The following is an 8,375-nucleotide window of genomic DNA, read 5'->3' on the forward strand; positions in this document are numbered from 1 at the left end:
TAGAGCTAATCAATGAATTTGGTAAAGTAGCAGGATACAAAATTAATGCACAGAAATCTCTGGCATTCTTTTACACTAATGATGAAAAATCTGAGAGTGAAATTAAGAAAACACTGCCATTTACCATTGCAACAAAAAGAATAAAATATCTAGGAATAAACCTACCTAAGGAGACAAAAGACCTGTATGCAGAAAATTATAAGACACTGATGAAAGAAATTAAAGATGATACAAACAGATGGAGAGATATACCATGTTCTTGGATTGGAAGAATCAACATTGTGAAAATGACTATACTACCCAAAGCAATCTACAGATTCAGTGCAATCCCTATCAAACTACCACTGGCATTTTTTATGGAACTAGAACAAAAAATTTCACAATTTGTATGGAAACACAAAAGACCTCGAATAGCCAAAGCAATCTTGAGAACGAAAAATGGAGCTGGAGGAATCAGGCTCCCCAACTTCAGACTATACTATGAAGCTACAGTAATCAAGACAGTATGATACTGGCACAAAAACAGAACTATAGCTCAATGGAACAGGATAGAAAGCCCAGAGATAAACCCACACACATACGGTCACCTTATCTTTATAAAGGAGGCAAGAATATACAGTGGAGAAAAGACAGCCTCTTCAATAAGTGGTGCTGGGAAAACTGGACAGGTACATGTAAAAGTATGAAATAACTCAAAATGGGTTAAAGACCTAAATGTAAGGCCAGACACTATCAAACTCTTAGAGGAAAACATAGGCAGAACACTCTATAACATAAATCACAGCAAGATCCTTTTTGACCCACATCCTAGAGAAATGGAAATTTAAAAAAATAAACAAATGGGACCTAATGAAACTTAAAAGCTTTTGCACAGCAGAGGAAACCATAAACAAGACCAAAAGACAACCCTCAGAATGGGAGAAAATATTTGCAAATGAAGCAACTGACAAAGGATTAATCTCCAAAATTTACAAGCAACTCATGCAGCTCAATAACAAAAAAACAAAAAACCAATCCAAAAATGGGCAGAAGACCTAAATAGACATTTCTCCAAAGAAGATATACAGATGGCCAACAAAAACATGAAAGAATGCTCAACATCATTAATTATTAGAGAAATGCAAATCAAAACTACAATGAGATATCATCTCACACTGGTCAGAATGGCCATCATCAAAAAATCTAGAAACAATAAATGCTGGAGAGGGTGTGGAGAAAAGGGAACACTCTTGCACTGTTGGTGGGAATGTAAATTGATACAGCCACTATGGAGAACAGTGTGGAGGTTCCTTAAAAAACTACAAATAGAACTACGATACGACCCAGCAACCCCACTACTGGGCATATACCCTGAGAAAACCATAATTCAAAAAGAGTCATGTACCAAAATGTTCATTGCAGCTCTATTTACAATAGCCAGGACATGGAAGCAACCTAAGTGTCCATCAACAGATGAATGGATGAAGAAGATGTGACACATATATACAATGGAATATTACTCAGCCATAAAAAGAAATGAAATTGAGTTATTTGTAGTGAGGTGGATGGAAATGGAGTCTGTCATACAGAGTGAAGTAAGTCAGAAGGAGAAAAACAAATACCGTATGCTAACACATATATATGGAATCTAAGGGAAAAAAATGTCATGAAGAGCCTAGGGGTAGGACAGGAATAAGACACAGACCTACTAGAGCATGGACTTGAGGATATGGGGAGGGGGAAGGGTAAGATGTGATGAAGTGAGAGAGTAGCATGGACATATATACACTACCAAACGTAGGGTGGATAATAAGTGGGAAGCAGCTGCATGGCACAGGGAGATCAGCTTGGTGTTTTATGACCACCTAGAGGGGTGTGATAGGGAAGGTGGGAGGCAGGGAGATGCAAGAGGGAAGAGATATGGGAACATATGTATATGTATAACCGATTCACTTTGTTGTAAAGCAGAAACTAACACACCATTGTAAAGCAATTATACTCCAATAAAGATGTTAAAAAAAGAGGAATAAATGAAATAGAAGCTAAAAAGACAATAGAAAAGATCAATGAAACTAAGAGCTATTTTTTAAAAAAAGATAAACAAAATTAACAAACTTTTAGCTAGCCCCACTAAGCAAAAGAGAGAATTCTGTAATAAATAAAATCAGAAACAAAAGAGGAGAAATAACAATGAATAGCACAGAAATATAAAGGATTATAAGAGAATATTATGAACAGTTATAAGCCAAAGAAATTGTACAACCTAGAAGAAATGGACAAATTCTTAGAATAATACAATTTCCCAAGACTGACTCATGAAGAAATAGAAAATCTGAATAGACTAATCACTCGTACAAAGATTGAAACAGTAAACAAAAAGCTCCCCCAAAACAAAAGTCCAGGACAAGACAGCTTCACAGGTGAATTCAAAGAAGATTTAATACCTACCATTCTCAAACTCTTCCAAAAAACTGAAGAGGAGGGAACATTTCCTAACTTATTTTATGAGGCCAAAACCAGACAAGGACAACACACAAAAAAGAAAATTACAGGCCAGTATCTCTGATAGACACAGATACAAAAATCCTCAACAAAATATTAGCAAACCAAATACAACATTACATTAAAAGGATCACACACCATAATCAAGTGGTATTTACCCCAGAGATGCAAGGACAGTTCAACAGCTGCAAATCAATCAACATTATACAGCACATTAACAAAATGAAGGATAAAAACCACATGATCATCTCATATGCATCTCAGATGCAGAAAAAGCATATGACAAGATTAAATGCCAATTTATGATTAAAAACTCTCAGTAAAGTGGGTATAGAAGGAATGTATGTCAATGTAATAAAGGCCATATGTGATAAACTCACAGCTAACTCAATGGTGAAAAACTGAAAGCTATTCCTCTAAAATCAGGAAGAAGAATAATATGCTCACTCTTGCCACTCTTACTCAACTTAGTGTTAGAAGTCCTACCCAGAGCAATTATTAAAAAAAACAAAACAAAACAAAAAAAAACATCCAAATCGGAAAGGAAGAAGTAAAACCATCACTGTTTGAGGATTACATGATTTTATATATAGAAAACCCTAACAATTCCACCAAAAATATATTAGAAATAATAAATACAGTAAAATCAACACACAAAAATCTACTGCACTTCTATACGTTAACAATGAGCTAGAAGAAAGACAAATTAAGAAAACAATCCCATTTAAAATTGCAAAAAAGGAGATGAAAGACCTGTACACTGAAAACTATAAGACATTATTAAAAGAAATTTTAAAAGACACAAATAAATGGAAAGATATTTGTGCTCTTGGATTAGAAGAATTAACATTGTCTTAGGTGATAAGGACATTTTAATAATCTATACATTCAATGCATTCTCTATCAATATCCCAAGGACATTTTTCACAGAAGTAGAACAGAAAATTCTAAAATGTATGTGGAACCAAAAAAGACCCTGAATAGCCAAAGCAATCCTGAAAAAAAAAAAGAACAAAGCTGGAGGAATCACACTCCCTGCTATCGAACTGTATTACAAGCACATAGGAATCAAAACAGCATGGTACTGGCAGAAAAACAGATACATAGATCAATGGAATAGAGTTGAGAACCCAGAAATAAACCCATGCATATATAAACACTAATATTTGACAAAGGAGCAAAGAACATACAATGGAGAAAGGATAGTCCCTTCAATAAATGGTGTGGGGAAACCCGGACAGTCACATGCAAAAAATAAGACTAAACCACTATCTCACACCATACACAAAAATCAACTCAAAATGGATTAAAGACTTGAATGTAAGACCTGAAACCATAAAACGCCCAGAAGAAAACGTAGGCAATACATTCTGACATAGGTCTTAGCAATATCTTTTTTAGATATGTCTCCTCAGGCAAGGGAATCAAGAGCAAAAATAAACAATCAGGACTACATGAAATTATAAAGCTCTGCACAGCAAAGGAAACCATCAACAAAATGGAAGACAACCTACGTAATGAGAGAAGATATTTGTAAATGATATATCCAATGAGGGGTTAATATCCAAAATATATAAAGAACTCATACAACTCAACAATAACAGAAACAACCAACTTGATTAAAAAATGGGCAGAGGAGCTGAATAGACATTTTTCCAGCGAAGACATACATATGGCCACATGAAATGATGTTCAACATCACTATTAGGGAAATGCAAATCAAAACCCCACTGAGATACTACCTCATGCCTGTTAGAATGGCTATTATTAAAAAGTCAAGAAATAAGTATTGGTGAAGATGTGGAGAAAAGGGAATCCTTGTGCAGTGTTGGTGGGGATGTAAATTGGTGCAGCCAGTATGGAAAAAAGTATGGAGATTCCTCAAAAAATTCAGAAGAGAACCACCATGTGATCCAGCTGTCCAACTTCTGGGTATTAGCCAAAGAATATGTGAACACTAACTTGAAAAGATACATGCACTTCTATGTTCATGGAGGCCTTATTTACTATAGCCAAGATATGGTAACAATCTAAGTGCCCATCAACAGGTAAATAGATAAAGAAGATGTGGTGTGTATATGTGTACACACACACACACACACACACACACGACACAATGGAATACTACTCAGCCACAAAAAGATGAAATCTTTCCATTTGCAACAATATGGTGGAACTTGTTATTATACTAAGTGAAATAAGTCAGACAGAAAAAACAAATGCTACAAGATTTCACTCATATGTGCAATATAAAAAAAAAAAAACATAAGATAAATGAACGAACCAAACCAAACAAACATATAGATACAGAGAACAAAATAGTGTTTGTCAGAGGGGAAGGAGCACAGGGGAGGGTGAATAGGGAAAGGGATCAACTGTATGGAGACGGGTGGAAACTAAATATTTGGTAGTGAGAACATGGTAGGGTATACAGCAGTAGAAATGTAACATTGTACACATGAAAGTTTCATAATGTTATAAACCAATGTTACTTCAATTTAAAAATGAATAAAAACATTCAGCAGGATAGAAAAGATCGAAGTGTATCACATGTATTCAATTCATGAAACTCCTATTTCCATTTCACTTACATGCGTGTATAAGTATGTGTTAGGTCATTATGTAAAATGTACTTCTTACTGGAGTTGTGGTTTAAAAGGTTTGAAGGCACTTGCTCTGGGAGCTGCTCAAGGAGACGGCTCTGAGATAACTTAGGAAACAGAGGGCAGTCCTAGGAGACCAGCCTGGCCTACATATGTCTGGTTCCGTCCAGTACTCTGATTTCTGGCCCTCCGAGCAAGCCTACCTCCTGGATGAAGGATGCACCCTCAGGCCCAGTGCCTATCAGCAGAAGTCCCCCACAGGCACTAGTATTGCATGCAGCTTTTCTTCCTTTACTGAATGGCAACTAGCCTTCATGAGTCTGGCTTTCTGACCCAGGTGGAGCTGCTGCCTCAGAGTAAATACCTTCAGGACCACCATGTGTTGGGTGGGTCTCCTGTGCTTTGTGAAACTTAGGGACAGAGGCCCAAGGGATCATTCCTGATGGTCAGGAAGGGGTCCAGTGCTGCAGCTAAACATCCTCCTCACCTTCCCCTCGGCCTTAATTCTACCTGTTCTTGTTTCTTAACTATCATCTCCTCCTAAAAGCCTTCATTTTCTCTCCTTATTTTCTGCACCATATTTTTGGCTTAGATTCTGTCCAGTGTCATACTTTTAAATATATCACAGGATATTTGCTAGGCATTGTTTTTCTGTGGTATAAACCTTGTCTTTTCTCAGGCATCAGACTCTTGTGAGAAAGGTCTGCATGCCTTTTAAAAATTCTTCACCATGCTAGGCACTTAGTAGATGCCTAGTAAATACTCATTGAACTGAACCAAAATATAGGCTCAGATTTGTCAAATAAATAAGGATCACACCTATTTAGATTATGAGCATGAGTGCTGGTGCAACCACTATGGAAAACAGTATAGAGGTTCCTCAAAAAACTAAAATTAGAGTTGCCATATGATCCAGCAATCCCACTCCTGGGCATATATCCAGAGAAAACTATAATTCAAAAAGATACATGCACCACTATGTTCATAGCAGCACTATTCACAATAGTCGAGACATGGAAACAACCTAAATGTCCATCAACAGATGAATGAATAAAGAAGATGTGGTATATATACAATGGAATACTACTGAGCCATAAAAAAGAATGAAATAATGCCATTCATAGCAACATGGATGGGCCAGAGATTATCATACCAAGTGAAGTTAGAAAGACAAATATTATATATCACTTATATGTGGAATCTCAAATATGACACAAATGAACTTATCTACAAACAAACAGACTCACAAACAGAACAGACTTATGGTTGCCAAGGTTGGGGGGGAGGGGTGTGGGGGAGGGTTGACGTGGGAATTTGAGATTAGCAGGTACAAACTATTAAACACAGAATGGATAAACAACAAGGTCCTACTGTAGAGCACAGGGAACTATATTCAATGTCCTGGGATAAACCATAATGGAAAAGAATGTATATATATGAATAACTGAGTCACTTTGCTGTACAGCAGAAATTAACACCACATTGTAAATCGACTGTACTTTAATAAATTTTTTAAAACAGAGAATGAGTACTTATTTCTCAGATTTGGGCTGAATAAAATCATGATAATGAGTAAGAATCATAATAATCACTATTCATTGATTGCTTACTATGTGCCGGGACTGTGCACGTGCTTTATATGTATCATTTAATTTTGATCCTCATAACAGCCCTAGTGTGTTACAAATTATGACCATCGTTGCCATTTTGTCAATGAGGAAACCAAAGCTTACAGAGGCTGGGAGACTTGTCCAGTGTCACATCGCCGGTAGGCGGGGTGAGCAAAGACTCCAATCCAGGCTGCGAGCCCCAAAGCTGGGGGCTCCATCATCATTTAGTGACAAGTAAAGCAAGGGAAAGAACTCGGCTCTTACAGTCATCACAATCACGATCCAATAATTTATGGACCACAAATCAGACATCGCCATTTGATCCTGCACAGTTGCTTCCTGAAGGAATTACTTACCCTCAAGCTTACTTGAATTCCTCATTTGCAGTGGCGATGACGCTATAAACTACCTCCAAAGGGTTGCCATGGTTAAATGAGATGGTGTGCGAAGTTCTCAGCCCTGTGCCCGGCCCGCAGTGGATGCTGAGAGAATAGTACCTGGTACCTGCTGTCTGGTTATTATGGGATGGCCCATCCAGCCCTGGGCCTGATTTCATGATATGCGAGTGGCCTTGATAATAACAATCACATCAAGGTAAAAATGACTACAAAAGAGGCCTTCAGTAGAGACTTTTGTCCAAAGATGAGAACGCCATCTCTTTTTAAATGATAAAACCATGACTTACCAAAGTTAAGGAACCTTCTGGAGGCTTCATGCTACTAAGTGATAGAACCAGGTCTGTTTGATCTGTACTTTTGTTTTTGTGATATTAAACATGAAGTTAATGTTGCTACTAGGAAACTCTTTGGGACACATCAGATTCATAATTGTTTAAAAAGTTATGCTTATCTAGTACACAGTGCAGAGATAACAAAACCCTCCTGAAACTGTTGGTGGCATTCTTATTTTAGTATTTAATAATCATTCAGCACTGTAAAACAGAGACAGAATTATAGGGCATGAGTGCAGCTGTGGCAACATTGCTGCTCTCGACTCCTTTTCCACGGGAGACCCAATTTATGTGAAATATGAAAATGTCCTCACAAACTTTGTGGGCAAAGAAATACTAGACCTATTAAACTAATAAAAAATCCAAAGTGGGCACCACCAAAGCTGAGATCATTTCAGGAATATTATTAAGGGCACAATAATAGCTTTAAAGCAAAATTATGGAGATTAGATGCCAGACTTTTGGGAAGAGCAAGTATAATCACCGACTTGTTCTACAGGGATGGAGTCGAGATGATTTATCTGAACATTGCACAAGATTTGGAAATGGCTGGTGTCCTTTGCTTCCCCCTCACCGTGAGCTTCATGGTGATTCAGCCTCACTTTTCCATGAGTGACTGAGTTTCTCTTTTCAGGGTGGTTTGAGAAGCTGCTCATGAAATATGTTTATGGATCATTTCATGGTAAAAGGCTAGGGCTGTTTGCATCGAGTTCTAGTAGGAGTAACCTGAGTTCTGAGACTATTAGGGTGAGCAAAGGTCAAGGGGCAGGGATTTTCTTTGCAAAAAATCGACGTCCTTTTCTCTCTATAGTGCCCACCTGGGTGGGACATTCTGCTGACCTCAGGTGTCCAGGCTCACAGGTGTGTTCTCTGCCCTGGGAAGACACAGTTCCCTCAGGACATCATGTTTCTTCTTTAGGGTCCCCTTTTTTGGTCTTTTTCTCATATAAG

At 37.6% G+C, this 8,375-nt stretch overlaps 1 pseudogene; it reads right to left on the reverse strand.

Moving 5' to 3' along the window:
* LOC131741623 (chromobox protein homolog 1 pseudogene) overlaps positions 1-7,250 on the reverse strand; it is a 33,406-nt pseudogene extending 26,156 nt beyond the window's left edge.
* Between the last annotated feature and the right edge of the window lie 1,125 nt (positions 7,251-8,375).

Source organism: Kogia breviceps, chromosome 14, assembly GCF_026419965.1.
Source record: "Kogia breviceps isolate mKogBre1 chromosome 14, mKogBre1 haplotype 1, whole genome shotgun sequence".
Classification (NCBI taxonomy): domain Eukaryota; kingdom Metazoa; phylum Chordata; class Mammalia; order Artiodactyla; family Physeteridae; genus Kogia; species Kogia breviceps.